Raw genomic sequence first — 17,748 nt, 5'->3', positions numbered from 1 at the left:
ACTCCCAACAATTGTGAGGTCAGTTTTTGAATTTTCTCCTGTGGGGACATTATTCCAGAAAATAATTTAATTACCTCCAAAGTCATTTTTTCATTCCTGTCTTGAGCATCAAGAATCTGATCCTAGAGTTATTGTTGTTCATTGTTATTAAGATAATTTCATCCACTTTCAGTGCAGAAAAGTGTTTTAAAGAAACATTTTGGAGCATAATTTTACAACATGAAGTAGAATCTACACAGCCTCAATCATGATATCAGTTCATAAAAGTAATTTAAGAATTGAAATGACAACATTTCAAAATGCATAAAGAATCATTACTCTCAGGGACTCTTTCTATATTCCGAAATAGGTGGTTATTTATGCAAGGTTTTTGTGTTTCGTGAATGATAGATCCACGAGTTTGTCTCTCATTCTTCTAGTCTCTCAAGAAGGTGATATTTACACAGACTAATTGGCAAAGCCACAGAAGTAAAATTATGTCAGTCATGTTCTCACACAGTTTCATAGCTGGCCTTTTTATTGTGACATGTTGCCATGCTTAAGGATAATGAGAGGATACATTTCAAACAGCATATCAAGCACTCGTGAAAGATGAAGTTACCATAACTTACCATTTACATGTCACACACGTTGTGCAGCTCTCTGCCATTATCATCAACTAGCAAAGTTATCCAAAGCAATTTAGTTGAGAAATATAGTAAGCTTTTACGAGGTTTCCCTAAATAAACTATGTAGTTCAGGTTAAAAAAAAAAAAAAAAAAAAAAAACCCTCATGGAAACACACAAAAATAAGAAAAAGTCCTAAGTATGATTCCAGACAACTACTTTAATTGAATATGGCCATGATCCAAATTTGGTCCTTTTCACAGAGCATTCAGATACCAACAACACATCAAATTTATTTAATGAACAATGAAAAAAAATCAGTCCTGCCCTTTCTTAAGAATATTCAGAACAACCATGAAGTCCTAGAGAAATGGAAATATATTTCTATTGTTGGCAATTGTTTATAAAAATTTGCCTTGCTTATTTTTGTGCACATAAAATAGTTTAAACATATGACATATAAACCTAAAAAATTACAGTCTCTTTTCATGAAACCTGATAATTTCCTGGACCAGTAATTATGCAAGCTCTATTACAGAGAAAATGTCTAAACATACACAAAATGCCACACTAAGCATCAAATCATATACATTTTCATTCAGTCACAACAAAATGATTTTAGAAGGGGAGAATATTAAATTTGGAACAAATAATGTATTTTAGAATGCATTAAATTATGATTTATAATGTAAAATTATATAAAATTGGTTTCACCATTGGACTTTCAATTCCACTTTCAAACAAGAAAAAGAATACTGGGGCAGAATTGCACACATATATGTGATGTCATTGGGAATATTATTGTAGCACATGCATACATCTGTGTGTGTGCTTTGCTGTTTTGGCATCTTAATTCATTAAATTATCCTTTTATTCTTATTAATGTATTAATTAATTTATTCTTGTTCATTCATTAATTTATTCTCATGGTGCTTCCTCTCGGAATTGTCAAAATCACATTGGAAATCATAATTTAGGTTACAAGATTCTTGATACAGGATTTCTTGATTTACTGCAGACATACGAAGGGAGATTCAGTGTACCAGTAATTAAAAATACGGAATGGTTTCATGAAGTTATAGAGGTTTATCATGAACTTGTCAAACATTAAGCAGCAAAATAAAAACTTCATTTCTTTGTACCTAAATTATACAAGTACAGCTTCTAAAATGTTCATATATTAACCTTCAGGCTTCTGAAGCACCTTCAGTTCTGTAACTCCTGGTGCACCAGGTGACAGTGGAGGCAAAAGGCAGTTCTCTGTCATGTTACACCCCCAGCTTGGTGGAGTCTTTTTCGTCATTCATATTGTTACCAAAGACAGGAGTAAGATCACAAGCCCTCTCAGAAAGTTTGGTGCACCCTCAGAAATTATCTGGACAACATCATCTCCGGCTGCCTTTTAGAGAGACACAAAGGCACATCTACCCCACAGAGCCACAGTCCAGAGCCAGAACACTTGAGACTTGTCTGTTCTCTCTGGTGATAACTTTATGGCATTAAAAGAATATGCAACCTGTCAGCACACAGTGTAGCACACTCTTATTACTACTATAGAAGAATATGAGTAGGATAAAGAGAGAAGTGAAGAGAAATACTTCATATCCAGTATGTCTGAGAACATTGCTGTTGGTGAATGACACTGCTTTTCAGGGTGGAGAGGTTGGGGGAAAGGCAACTCATAACTGGTACATTAAGAAATGAACAGGAGCAAGGATGACTCTGGAGTGGAGAAGGGCTTCGGGAATAATGCACCAAAACAAAATAAAGCACAAGATTTTAAAATGACAGCAGAGACAAGAAAATGTCCTGACTGATCCACACTAAACCACATGCCATAAAACAAAGGAGACGTCCATAAAAATAAATGGCTGAAATCAGAGGAGACATTAAGGATATGATTAAGAACATTACTGCATAAACCTTGCAGTATGGTAGTATGCTTATAGATGAGAGATATTCATCACACATACTTGAAATGCTCTATTAGGTTGCAGAAGTTAGTGGCCTAGAAGTTAGGAGCCTATTTTAGGCTTTCTTCAAGTTAGGAAAAACAGGAAAGTCCTTCAAGAGAATGATTGAAAAGTTGCCCTCTGGAGGCAACCCAAGGGAGACTATACCCCTAACATGAGTGTCATAATCAAATTAGATTTGGGGTTATCTAAAAAAATGCATAAATAATGTTATTCAGCTACTTCCACTCATGTTCTAATGAGGGTTTATGCCCTAAGGGTGAAATACACTTTCTTTACAACTATTTTAAAAGACCTGAATTTTAAAACTCACTCCATGTAGTAGTCAGAAATATAACAAACTACCAACATAATCTATCTACCAACATAAAAGATAGAGGAACTAGCATTTTTATGCTTCTTTTGAAATGCTGCTATGAAAATTAATATTCCTTTTATTTTAATAGGAATTTCTACTTTGTTTAAAAAACAGCAGCAATAAGATTTATAAGATTAGGTAACTAAAGTTTTAAGTGGTGTGTTTATATATATATATATAATATATATATATTTGCCTGGATGCCATCTTTAAAATCAATTTTTTAATAACCTTTCAGACTTACAGCCTTAGTGAAATAATTTCTTTAACAGTAGTTCAAGGTCTAATGTCACAGAAGAGGCTTTGAAATATGATGTGACCCCTTTTATTCTAGAAAATTAATGTTTTTAAGAAAAAAATAATATCTCAAAAGTAAGAATGAGGAAAATATATGGAACCCAAGTCCCAAATAAGGTAGGAGAGTGGGCAGATAAACACAAATAATGTTTTTGTGATATCTCTTCCTGTTTGATAACCTGCAGCAGTTCCAAAATCTTCAAAATCAGGCTCAAATAGTTTTTGATTTAGAAATGTGAGGGGGAACAGTGCCTCTGAACAGATATTTCTTCACTTCCAGGTGAAGAATAGACAGAAATTCTGACCACAGACATATTCTCCATTTCCTCCATTCCATTAAACAATAACTAATGAGCCTTTGGGACTGCCGTGAGTCCATATGCTTACTGAGTATTTTCAAATTACATAATCAGGCCCTTTAAAGAAGCAACTTTATATCGGTGTGTTCTTCTCAGTTCATAATCTTATTTTAAGTTCTTATGCAGTTAAAAGTGCCAGTAATTACACACTCTTTTGTTCTGTAATAAGTGAAACAACAGAAGCCTGATCCCAAGAAGCAGGGTAGGAAGGCAAAGCCCAAGCACAAGTCACACCATCTGCCTCCCTACACCTTGACAAGAAGTGGTTCTTTGTTTGGTTGCATCTGTGCACTGCAAACAGATCACACTTGCAAACAATAAAAATCCAGCAGGTGGGAAGAAAAGCAATGGTCAACATGGTCCTAGGAGAAAGAATAAAAGTGGTTTTTTTTTTTTTTTTAACCCATAACAGAAGCAAAACCCAGAAATTTCAGAACCAAGAACTTGCTAGACATTTATTCTGATGGTTTTCCAGGAAACCAGACTTTCATTATATTTGATTTTGTAAAAATGCAATACAACACAATACAATACAATGCAATGAATGCACTGGGTGGGGTGGGGTGGGGGGGGGAGGGTGTGGAATGGAACATAAACCAAAAACCTGATGTAGCATTACATATCCAAGCCTGTGGCCAGGTGAAACTTATTTCGAAGGATATAGTACACTGCCAAATAAAAGTGTTCAAAAGGTTAACTAAAGTTTTCTTTAATTTTCTGAAATTTAAATGTGATATTGCATTCAGGCTGTGCCTTAAATTCTCCAGGTAGATTTATTCAAGACACTATCTGGGGAATAATTCATTGAAAAGTTTACTTTGAGGAAAATGCCAACAAATTTGTGTGAATAAGAGCTCAGGTTTGTATGTCACCACCACCTCCTGCTCTGCAATGATATATCAACAGGCTGCATTTTCAAGCATCAGCATAGGATCTCGGTTAATGCTCCATGGAATATAACAAAGAAATCATTTGAGCAGACAGCGATCAGGTTAGGAAAGCCAAAACCCTACTGGAATTAACAAAGCCCTGTTGGAATTAAATTTGGCCAGGGACATCAAGGGCAACGAGAAAGACTTCTATAGGTACATCAACGGAAAAAAAAAAAAAAAAAAAAAAAAAAAAAGGAAGACAAGGGAAATTGTTGGCCCTCTCTGGAAAGAAAAAGGAGACCTGGTCACCGGGGATATGGAGAAGACTGATCATTTATTCAATGACTTTATTGCCTCAGTCTTCACCAGGCAAGAGATCCAGCCACATAGTCCAAGACACAGAAGACAAAGGCAAGGACTGGAAGAATGGAGAGGCCTGAGAGGTGGGCCTGTGTGAACCTCATGAAGTTCAACAGGTCGAAGTGCAATGTCCTCCAACTCTGCTGGGGCAATCCTAAACACAAATCCAGGCTGGGCGGAGAATGGATTGGGAGCAGCCCTGAGGAGAAGGACGTGGGGATGTTGGTTGATGAAAAACTCAACAACAGAATGATCTTTTATGACCCCACATGAGTTACAGTGGAGATATAGGTATGAGCGTTATGTTATCTACAAGTTGCTGATCTAACTGTATAATGCAGCCACTTGTTTACATTTAGCCCCAGTGAAAGATAAGAGATGGTTGCTATTTTATTTATAGTAGAATAAACTTATTCAATGGGGTCTATTTAGCCAATTTTGGCCCAAATATATTATGGTGGAAATTCACCAGTGAATATGGGAAATAATCTGACCTATAGTAGGGCTTTTAGAAATGTATATCCCATTCAAAGTAATATATTTGGTCTTACTGTAAGCAGCTCCTTAACACTAAGGAGCTACAAATTTCAAATATCAGATATTCACAGGAGTTATCAATAGTAACTCTGGATTTCAAATGTTGCTTTTATTTTTCAGGTAGTTTTTATTTGCAAAAGTAGAATTATGTTGTGTTTAAAACCCCTTTCCAGAAGACTGATAAACCACTTGAACAGAAATTGTCTGTATCACTATCTATCCTGTTATTGTTCAATGTATTTTTTCAAAAGAGAAAAGCAGTCCCACTACTTAAAGTTTGCTCATAAATGAAAACAGACTTTTAAAGGATTTGTCAACATGTTTAATACATTTCAGCCCATCTACAAACCTTTATACAATCAGTTCTAGAGGTGATCTGCATCCCTAGTAGACTTCAGTTATCATGATATTGCTAACATACTTGTGAAGCATGTTGGATGAAAACGTATTGCCCAAAATAATAATAAAATCAAATGATAGTATCAAAAAAGTCAACCACCTGCTTCAAGTAATTTGAGTTTTAAAATCTTAAATTTATGTTCAAAAAGAAAGCAGAAACATAATTTTTCCCTCATATGTTCCTGTCATATAGACTGTTGCGTGATTTTAATTCATAATTGTAAGGCAAATTGTGATGCTAATAGAGATTTCACGGGATTCATGACTATGGTAATGGGTGTACACTGAAATCTTAGTGCTATTATGTTACAAACTTTATGTACAGGCTTTTCTATTTTTTTCTTCGCTTTCCACACTGTGAGTAACTGACTCCCTAATTTTGGATTATCCACAAATCTGTTATCACAAGAACAGCAGGAATGGCTGAAAAACAAGTGTAAACTCTGGAGAGACTGCCACCTGTCTTCTTTATTTGATCTGCTAGGAAAAACTATGTAAATAATGCTAAACAAATGAAAGATTTGAATGCTTATTCAGAGCTAAAACCAGTAAACAAACAGATGGTTAGAGACAGGAACAGGAGTTCAAGGAAAAAATGAAGTTTTATTGGTCAGTTGGATTCATACTGTCCCTATGAAGAGACTAAATAACTAGAGATAAACAAAAATAATGCTAAGAAATATATTAACAGGTTAAACATTGTATAATATAGTAAGGATTGTTATATTTTCTGATTTTCATCTACATTTTTGTACATTAACCAAGATAAGTAATTGTTTTCAGTGAAGATGGGTTTTTCCATTTGCAAACTCAAGGTATAAAAAGGAGTTTGGCCTCTGGGCCAAACAGAAAAAAAAAAAAAAACAGGTCTACAGACAAACCAACAAGATTTTTTTTAATTTTTATTTTATTTTTTTCATCTTGCTAAATATTAGCAGGACTATTACAAAAGAAGAGGGAAAAGGTTCTTTTTCTTCATCATCTTTTTCTTTTTTCTTTTCTTTTTCGAGACATAAAATTACAAAAGAAAAGAGTGGAAGGAGATAGAGTAAAAAGAGAACAAGAACAGAGAGAGACAGACCCATTCAATCCCATTGGGAATTAGAAGGACCAATGTTGTTTCTGTTCCTACTTAAAATGCCATACTATTTCTGTTGCAAAATATGGGAAAAGGAATATTAACCAAATTATTTTTTTTTTTCTGCACAGTAAGTCTCCTGTCATTTTTGAACAAGATATTAAATGTGCTAGAAACAATACAAAACTTCAACTTCTTTTTATATGTCTTCATTTTTATTGCTATGATAAAAATCAAAAGCACAAATGTATTTGGTCTGATAGCAAAACCAAAGTGAAAATAAATTCTTAACACATTTTTTTTCTGGATAGAAAATTATCATCATTTTTTTTCCACTTTCCAATAGTTGGCCTTTTTCATCTTGTTTACCCCCTGAGTCTCTTCCAAATGGAAACATGTGGAAGAATCAATAAATGAAACTGCTCAGCATGGTTGCTAAATTTTAAGTATTAAAATCACTGGGAGGGAAATCATGCAAGCACATATAAATACATGAATAAGTAAGTCTAATGTTGGACTTATTGCCCAGGTCATCTAGTGCTAATTTATCCTTGAACATTACCCTGCACACCTGGCATTGGATCTAGTGCATGCTCGTGATTTATCTGTGTGTTTACTGTAGCCAATTTTGTGGTTGACATCACCACAACTTGCTGTACAGATCTAAATTTACTTTCAGTGATTGCAAGCAGTTTCTGAAAAAAATAAAAAATAAAATAAATTGTTTAGAGAATATGTAGATAGTATGATATTTGGCTGTTAAAGCAATATAGCTCAGATTACATGGAGGGTTTTGGCAACTCTCCCATTCAGATCTTTTCTAGTAAACTTCATCTGGTATGGAGGCCATAAGCAACTGATTAAAAGCTTGCCTTCTCATACCAGCATTCCGCTAAAAATATCCCTAAGTATCTATTTTATGCTGAAGGAAAAATTCCAAGATATCTTGCGTAAGTCAATGAAATTTCTTTGCAAGAATTTTGAAGTAAAAAACAAACAAACAAACAAAAAAAAAAACTGAAGACAAACCAAATTACATTCTCAGATGACACTACATAAAGCTTAATGGTTTCTATGGAAGAACCTCAAGTTTAGGTTAGTGTCACATAGATCAGAATTTCATATTAGATTTGACATATTTAAACACAAAATTATCAGAGAAGAAAAAGAAATCTATTTATTTTGAACACCCCTACACAAACACAAACTGTACTATTATTTTGCAAGCTCATCACAACCCTGCAGCCTCTTTTGCAAGACCATTAGGGAGGAAGGTTTAGATAATTTGTTTCAGCATTAAATGTCTTGAGCAAAATGGGATACATACATTCCTTCCAAGACTCCTCCCATGCTATTTCACATGACTGTTTAAAGAATGAACAAATTAAACAGCAACAGATGTGTTTTTTGGCTCTCTGAGATTAACCAAAGTCAATGATTCTGCCCACAATATTTTGGGCAATACAATAAAAAAAAAAAAAAAAGACACACCTCCCATCATAAATAAAATATAGACACACCTCCCATCAATATGGACACACCTCCCATCTAGTCACTCAGCCTTCTGTTATTAATCATTCTAACTTCAACTAGTCTACCAGCAGAGATTCCAATAACAGGGTAATTTTTTACTGTCTTTTCCCAGTACAGAAGTTCATGCTTTTCTGATCATTTTACAAAAGGGCAATACTGTCTACAAAGGTCAAGTCTGTCTTTTCTTCAAGCACAAATACTGTAATGCTTTGACCATTCAGCAGAGAATTTAAACTAAGTCACCACTTTTAAAGACAAGTATGTGTCTTCTGTTGCTGCATGCATAATGGCTCTTCATTGTACTCACGACCACATCATGGTCACCATTTAACCTCATTATTTTCTAAAGCATTTTGAGAGCCTCTGAGCTCAGAACAGTGCTATATAGAACTGTCTCCCTACTAGAAGAGTAGTTGGCAATTTAAGCGATATAGAATGGGTGTTGTATATTGAAAAGAAAGAAAACTTATTGGTTAGAAGGAGAAGACAGCAGAGGGATTTTGTGGTCTCTTCTCAGATTTCCCTTTGTTTTGGTGACTGACTGCAAGGAATTTGTATGTAGATCAGATGGAAAAAAAAATAATAATTGTGGATTCAACAGTGAAATGGAAATCAATTTATTTATTTAAATAATGTCCTTTGTATCACCTAAAGGGTTCATTGGACTATTTCTGAATTGTCAGTGCAAAGTAGAAAAATATCATTCCTCTCCCCAGTGAAAGCATCAACCTGTAGATATCTATACTATTCCCCACTGTGCCACAGTACTTCCATGGTGTCCTTCAGCACCTTAAATTCAGACACTCTGCACTGGAAATCCCTGCGTCCCTGGAGCAGGAGCAACACAAAGGAATCAACAGATTTCTTTCTACCCTTATTTCCTTGGCCCCATGCAATCTTTATGAAGAAAGGTAAATTTGAATCGATTTTCATATTATCCTCTGTCTCCCTGTTGCTTTCCCCTATGTGTCCTTCTGGACTTTTAGGAATGAAGATGATATGCATCAGATTCCCTCAGTAATGCCTTTGATCTTAGAATGCAGAGGTGAAATTAGAGGATTATAGTAATTCCACATATTCAGAAGTGTTGTTCTTATGTAGTGTAAGGCTTCTTTCTCGTTATATAAAGTAAGCAAGTCCCTATTGGGGGGGTCAATATCTTTCTATGGAAGAAGAAAGGATTAAAGACAAAAAAAAAAAAAAAAAAAAAAAAAGCCATCAAGCACAAAATACCAAATAAAAATCTCCAGTGTAAGAGATTTATTTTTTTCTCCCAGCAGCAGAGGAGATTATGTGTACTGGAGAGAGATGCAGTTTCAGCTTTGCTTCAGTAGCTGTTTCCTCATCTTTGACAAATTCAGGAAACATAAACCAACAGTGGTGACATTGTAAGAGGTGAAATTGCAGAGCATAAAACAGAGTGATGACATTGGATTGAATATTGTTCCTGACTTGCATCAGAGTAGTGAAGGTGTAAAAAACATTACAGTTTGTCCAATGCCTGACATTTTTCTCCCTTTGGGACATCCTCATCACCAATGACAGCACAATGACCTTGTACCAGAATTTTTAGTAGAAAGGTGAAGTCAAAGGGTAGAGCATTCAAATACAGTTATAAGTATGCTACATATGCTAGTGTTCACCTAATGTGCCTCATCAATGTTCACCTTAATTGTATTCACAAGTTACCTTCCTTTTTTTTTTCAAAAACAAGGAAATTAAAAAAAAAAGATGGTAATGAAGTTTTGCTTCTCTTCAGCTCTGAATTAGTTCCAGACCTCCCAATTAACACCAATTTCATTTAAGTAAATGCTGGCTTCTGCAAATATTTTTATTTATTAGCCTTTTGCTCATTTCAATATCCATTTAAAAGTTAATGTATAAGGTGTGAAAGGCACCAATGCAAAGATGTTCTAAAATATTAAGCTACAGGAAATTGGACATTAACCTCCTTCACAAATATTGCACATAACACAGATTTCAATAGAAACTTGCATCTGATTTAAGGCATTCAAGTTCAGCTGTTGTTTCAGGGGAAGTGTGAAACACCCATTTGGTGAAAATGAGGGTCAATTAGGTAATTTCATTGAGTTTCTAGAAATGGAAAGCATCCACAAATCACAAGTCACGTCAAAGGCAGCTACCCCTTTTCAAGCATGTTTATTGTATTGTTCTCTTTTACCTTCACATCACTTAGTTTTTCTTCTCACTATTCCAGCTCCGTCTTTTCAGCCCTACATTCTCACTGTATCTCTAACTATGGTCATTTATTTAGTGATTGCAGTAATCTAACCTTAATATATTAAATGTAATAACTCAGTCAGACTCTCCTTTTCTCCTGAGGGAACATCTATTAAAAAAAAGGGCTTCTTGCCCTTCTGGATAATCTGGATACTTTGACTGTATGGCACTTTTTATTTACTCTCATTTTGTTAATTTGTGGTGAAGATGGCATGCAAGTCTGTTGTTTTAGTTTGAAAATTCTTCTGTAGTCTTTTGTTACAACTTTATAATTGTTATAGACTATGCTTTATAATTACAAAACCAGTTAAAAGTAGCAATGACTTAAAGTAATCCCCAAAGGTCAATCAGAGTCTGAGCTAAAACATTGTTTGTGTGTGTGTGTTTGTTTGTTTGCTTTTCAATAAGCAAATCTTTAGAATGCAACTTTGTTTTAATACATTTAATTGGTATTAAAAGTGTTTGACTGCATCAACACGCAGGACACAAATTAGTACTAATTAGTTTTCCTTCCATTTACAACTAAGAAAATATTTCCCTTCATCCATACAAGAAACTATTTGGAAGGCCACACAATGCATTTTGGGATGGGTATTTAATTATTACTACAGCCAAAAAGTCCTTTTTATCAAACAAGTCAGAATCCCAATATGCTGTTAACCTCAAATCCAAGCTCCTGGCGATAGTAGCACCTTTTTCTCTATCCATGGTCCACAAAGAAGGTTATAATCTTTATAAATAAATTGACAACTCCAATGTGAATGGCTTAAAAGAAAAGATGATCAATACTGAGCTTATGAGAACCCACAGTACTCTGGAACTTGTTTCCAGCATAGGTACTGCTCCTAAGAACAGTCTCTTGGGCACAACTAAGAAAAATATCAAACTACTTTTAAGAAGATGACACTCACTGTGCAAACGATTTATCTAGGAATTGCTGGACACTACAGGCATAGGAAGTAGTAAAGATTTTAACAAGTAGTCATTTTTCTTGTATTACAAAGGAAGAACCAATTTATCTGACATCTTTTGCTTCATAAATTATCTCCCAGTTAGAATAATTTTTTTATTTTTTTTTTTACCAAGACCTGTATACCTAATAATCCTGTATTAGGATTAACAGTTCTTGTCCATTAAGTTTTCTAGTTAGAAGTACTTTCTTTAACTACAGATGAAAGTTTTAAAGTAGTAAAAGCAGGAAAAAGACAGATCAGTGGCTTCATCAGGAATGACTGGCTTCTCTGACTGTCAAAATGTCAAGTTTCCTACTTAAAAAAAAAAAAAAGATTTCTGCTTGTCTTTTGAAGAGACATGAGCTTGTTTGAAGACTAAACAATTATTTTGCACATTTTATATTTAGTCTTTCAAGTTCATCTCAGGTGCTTATCTCATTGCTCATTTTCTATATTCACGATGTAATGGAGTCAAGTAACTCATTTGTGCCTACTTTTAGGATTTTTTTTGTTTTGTTTTTGAATGTGAAAAAAACAAGGAATATTATTTCTAAAAACACACTAGATCATTTTCATTTCACAACTAACTTGGTCATAGAACAGAATGGATTTTACATTTTCAAGTAATTCTGGTACGTTTGCATCATATCTTTATGGGGAAAAAAAATATCTGATAGAATAAGCAAAATTCTCAAGCCAATGAAAAAATGATCTAATCCACAAGGTGATATCAGAAGATATATATTTATGAATTTATGAGATAATAACCTGAAAGTAATTAAAATATTGTCTACTATTTATGTTGAATTATAATTATTTAGATAGCTTCATAAGCAGTATAAAAAATAATAATTTAAATTTAAATATTAAGTAGAAAATTGCAATGCGAGTTAGATAACTCTCTTTGAATCATGTTTATCATCTTGGTCTCAATCTTGGAAGATGATTACACTTTTCTACGCCAGTATAGTTTTACTTTCTCTGAAAACAAAATGGAGGATTCCACATTCAGAGAGAAAGAGAATTTGAAAAAAACAAAAACAAAAACAAAAAAAAAGTAAGAATGTTAACTGAATACTGTATCTTCCCACATTGGTCAGAGTAGAAATCTTTTGGATGCTGTAACTCCACCACACCTATTGCCTCTGACTTTCCATCTAGTGGACAGGTGGTTCTCCCAATATCTAGTCTTCAGCCAACATGGCTTCGCTAAGGGCTGATTGTGCCTGAAAAATCTGGTGGCCTTCTACGACAGGGTGATAGCATTGGTGGTCAAGGGAAGAACGACAGATATCATCTACCTGGAGTAAAGGAAAACATTTAACACTGTCCCCCATGATATCCTTGCCTCAAAATTGGAGAGATTTGGATTTGACAGATGGACCACTCGGTGGGTAAGGAAAGTTGCAGAGTATTGTGGTAAACATCTCAATGTCCAGGTGGAGATCAGTAATGAGTGGTGTTCCTCAGAGGTCAGTATTGGGACTGGCACTGTTTAACATTTACAGTGACATGGACAGTGAGACTGAGTGCACCCTCAGCAAGTTTGCCAATGACACCAAGCTGTGTGGTGCAGTCAGCATGCTGAAGTCAAGAGATGCCATCAGGAGGGAACTGGACAGGCCTGAGAAGTGGGCCTGTGCAAACCTCATGAGGTTCAACAAGGCCAAGTACAAGGTCTTGCACCTGGGTCGGGGCAATCCCAAGCACAAATACAGACTGGGCAGAGAATGGATCGAAAGCAGCCCTGGTGAGAAAGACATGAGGGTGTCAGTTGATAAGAAGCTCAGCGTGAGCCGGTAATGTGCATTTGCAGCCCAGAAAGCCAGCTTTCTGTATCCTGGGCTTCATCAAACGCAGTATGGCCAGCAAAGCGAGGGAGGGGATTCTCCCTCTCCGTTCTTGTGAGACCCCACCTGTACCACTTCATTCAGCTCTGGGTACAGTACCCTTAATAGAAGAAGTACATGGACCTTTTGGAGCAAGTCCAGAGGAGGACCACAAGGACAATCAAATGTCTGGAGCACCCCTGCTGTACAGACAGACTGAGGGAGTTGGGGTTGTTCAGCCTAGAGAAGACTCTGGGGAGACCTTATAGCAGCCTTCCAATACCTAAAAGGGGACTACAGGAAAGCTGGCGAAGGTCTCTGTCAGGGAGTGTAGGGATAGGAGAAGAAATGATGGTTTTAAACTTTAAAAAAAAAAAAAAAAAAAAAAGGTAGATTTAGATTAGATATAAGGAAGAAATTCTTCACTCAGAGGGTGATGAGGCACTGGAACAGGTTGCCCATAGAAGCTGTGGATGCCCCATCCCTGAAAGTGCCCGAGGCCAGGTTGAATGGGGCTTTGTGCAACCTGTTTTAGTAGAAGGTAGGGGTTGGAATTAGATGGTCTCTTGTATCTCTTGTCTGTTCCAACACAAACCATTCTATGATTCTATGATTTACAAAACAAAGATATATTCAAGAGTATACAGAGGATACACACCATCATCCAAACAAGAGCATAGCTCAATCAAAGATTATATTTGTAGTAAGGAATAAGAAAAAATATATTAATCAAAAGCCAAAATCTTAGCAGGTCAAACACACAATTTTACACCTTTTAATACTTTTTGATGATAGTGATTATTCTGCACAGTCTGTGAGAAGCCAGTCACTTTTGATAATGTTTCCTCTCCAAAGACCAGAGAATAACATATTCACTCAAAAGCAAAAAATAAACTTTGCCAAATATCTACTACACAATTCTTCTGAAAATTCTAGGTCCATCATCCTTCAAGGATTGCTAATGGTGACACCACATCTGCCAGACGGGCTTTACATAGCAAGACTGCATCAATCTGCATTATGCAAGATTAACAGATTCCTTCCTGAAAGGATACTGATACATCAAGGGGTCTGAAACTGCAGTTACAGGCTTCTAGCTCTTGCTACGTTGTATAGACACAATTTGCAGTGCAAAAGTCATCATTACAGTACATGTACTCTGTACCTGATTTTTATTTGCATGTCTAATACATGGAAATTAGTAGACAGAGAACATCCCCACCGGACAGAAAGGTGAGAGGAAAACATGGCCACAAAGATTTTGTTTAGCTCAGGTAGGCTAAACAGTCCTGAATTTCTTTGCTGTGAAAGAAATAGAGTAAGATCACCATCTCCAAAATATAATGCTCAAATTAGGCTTCTGTTGTGGAACTTTCCCCATTTCTCAGAGGAACCTGCCTCCATCCACTGATTAGAGCAGGTCTTATGGGAGTCTGGCCTCATTACTTTTGGGGAATATCACTGAAAGACGTCATTCAGAATTCTGTAAACATACGTCTGCAGTGACTATGCAGACAGGCATGTCTCCACTTTCAGAGGGTTTCACTTTTCTTTTGGTAGAAGGGTGTTTTTTGTTGTTGTTTTTTTGACTTTTTTATTATTATTATTATTATTTTTTCTAGATCACTTTTGAGAGCTAGTGATATACAGTAGCAACTTTTAGGCTGACAACATTTCTGCATACAACAGACACAAGCTGAATACAGCAGTACATTCAATATAATCTAAACTATTCTACAAGAAGCAGTAACAACATAACCAGAGCCACACAATAATATGACAGGTTTGGATCCCAACAAGGCAGTATAAAGGAAAATAAGATCAATATTTAGTTAAAATATTTTGCTTTAGCTTCTGGGACTTGTTTTATAGTATTTTCCTTAGTGGGGTGAATTTGTACACAGTTACAGCTCATCTTCTAATATCTCACCCTTCTGAAAGGAGCTTTCCATTTCAAGATTTTCCTATTCCATATCTTTTCTATTTGTGCTAGGCTCAGATTTTTAGAGATGACTCCATCTGTATTGCTTACAGAGGTATGTCCCCATGCTGTCAGTGTCAATGAGGTTACGTTTTGACCAACGAAAAAACGTTAGTGTTTTCTGTTGGTGGTGTTGATTGTTTGTTTTCCTAAACTACATTGTCTTTCTAGTATTGCATTGCATTGTAAGCTAAAATCTCAAAACAGTCTAATCAGCTATGAAATATTCCTTTGAAATTTTGATTTAGTCTCTGTGAAGGGTCTTGAAATGCAGATTATGGCATGGCAACTGTAGACTAAATGCATCCCTTCAGTCTTGAGAATACTTGTTCCCCCACTCCCCCAGAAATCAGTTAAGAAATATTTATCTGCATGCCCCAATTACTTCAATATTAAAGTAGAAGATATAGAGGATATTTTTCTGTGGAACAGTGTAGAAATTTGTTATTGACTACAACAGCATCTTCGAGGTAGACACATAATACTTAAGAATTTCAAATCTGAATCTTTTTTGCATCTTAAAACGTGTAAGTGTCATTACCACTTCTGGCTTTATTTAGAACAAGACAAGAGAATCACTTCATTGGTACCTTTCTGAAAATTCTTTGTAACAGCAAAAGAGAATTCAGTACAAAATCCACAAGAAAACTGGAAGAACAGACACTGCAGGATTTATATCTATTTCAGTAAGAAATTAAAAAAAAAAAAAATCAACCCAGGATGGATTAGAGTTAACAAGGAAACATTTGTTAAAACTTACTTGGGAAAAATTTTCAAACCGGTAATTTTTGTTTAATTAAAAAGTATTAAATAATAAGTAAGTAGGGAACATTTACCTGAAGAATATAGAAAGAAATTTAGTTAAAATAAACAGGTGTCTCAATGAACTTTGTGTCCCATTCCTTAGAAGTTAGAATATTTTTGTTTTCCAACTCTAGGTACAGCTATACATTTCAGCAAGAAAAAGTTTGAAAAGAAAAGAGCTTACCTATAACAACAAGGTCTGTAACTGCATCAATCACGTCTTCACTTCAGAGTCATCAATAGATTAATGTTGTCTGGAGGACTACAGTGTCCTGTAATGACAAGTTATAAATCATATGAAAAAGAAATCTATCATGTCCAGAAAACAATAGCATAGAATAGCCAAAATTGGAATCCAGAACATTATGTTCATCTACCATCTCTACACAGACACCTAGAATGCATATATTAGACAAAATAATATTGTAATATGGGTAAAATATATTCAAAGTTTAAGATTAGCCTTGACATTAAATTATAATTAATTTATTTTTAGAAGAGCTAGTAGAAGAGGAATAATTCAATTAACAATTTCTAACATCTCTAATTATCTAAAATATATTTTTACATGTCATGTCACATCTTTGAGGTCAAGTATCTTGAAGTTTTATTGACTAAGCAGCAAGTGTTATGCTGATATAAAGTCAAAATTATTCTCATGCCAGGGTAGTATAAAAAATATTTTCTAATTTCTAATATCAACAGACAGAAAACAGAGGTAGGTGAGAAATTGATGAAATATACAGAATTAAACAAACATTAAATAGACATTAAATTAAATGTATAAACACACATTTTTAGTAAAGTAAAAAAAGTAGTATGTGTCTGGAGAAGAAAAGCAAAGCAAAGAAAAAAGCAGAGCAAAGGAAAGAAAAGAAAAAAGAAAAGGGGAAAAAAGAAATGAAAACAAAGAAAAAGAAAAGAAAAAAGGCAAGGCAAGAAAAAATAAGAAAAGAAGAGTAAAGAAAAAGGAAGAGAAGAGAAGAGGAAGAGAAGGGAAGGGAAGGGAAGGGAAGGGAAGGGAAGGGAAGGGAAGGGAAGGGAAGGGAAGGGAAGGGAAGGGAAGGGAAGGGAAGGGAAGGGAAGGGAAGGGAAGGGAAGGGAAGGGAAGGGAAGGGAAGGGAAGGGAAGGGAAGGGAAGGGAAGGGAAGGGAAGGGAAGGGAAGGGAAGGGAAGGGAAGGGAAGGGAAGGGAAGGGAAGGGAAGGGAAGGGAAGGGAAGGGAAGGGAAGGGAAGGAGGGGAGGAAGGGGAGGGGAGGGGAGGGGAGGGGAGGGGAGGGGAGGGGAGGGGAGGGGAGGGGAGGGGAGGGGAGGGGAGGGGAGGGGAGGGGAGGGGAGGGGAGGGGAGGGGAGGGGAGGGGAGGGGAGGGGAGGGGAGGGGAGGGGAGGGGAGGGGAGGGGAGGGGAGGGGAAAGGAAGGAAAAGAAAAGAAAAAAGAAAAGAAAAGAAAAGAAAAGAAAAGAAAAGAAAAGAAAAGAAAAGAAAAGAAAAGAAAAGAAAAGAAAAGAAAAGAAAAGAAAAGAAAAGAAAAGAAAAGAAAAGAAAAGAAAAGAAAAGAAAAGAAAAGA

General features: G+C 35.6%; 1 protein-coding gene across 3 annotated transcripts in view; it reads right to left on the bottom strand.

Annotated features, from left to right (window-relative positions):
- TENM4 (teneurin transmembrane protein 4) overlaps positions 1 to 17,748 on the bottom strand; it is a 1,681,110-nt gene that overhangs the window by 1,256,910 nt on the left and 406,452 nt on the right. For all 3 annotated transcript variants that reach the window (XM_080576311.1, XM_080576312.1, XM_080576313.1), the window contains exon 3: positions 16,365 to 16,452. The gene's annotated coding sequence lies outside the window, so the exon portion shown is untranslated. The remainder of the gene's footprint in view (positions 1 to 16,364; positions 16,453 to 17,748) is intronic.

Source organism: Anser brachyrhynchus, assembly GCF_964034855.1.
Source record: "Anser brachyrhynchus genome assembly, chromosome: 1".
NCBI classification, from domain to species: domain Eukaryota; kingdom Metazoa; phylum Chordata; class Aves; order Anseriformes; family Anatidae; genus Anser; species Anser brachyrhynchus.
The sequence above is the reverse complement of the archived record's forward strand: the minus strand, read 5'-3'. Positions and strand labels throughout refer to the sequence as shown.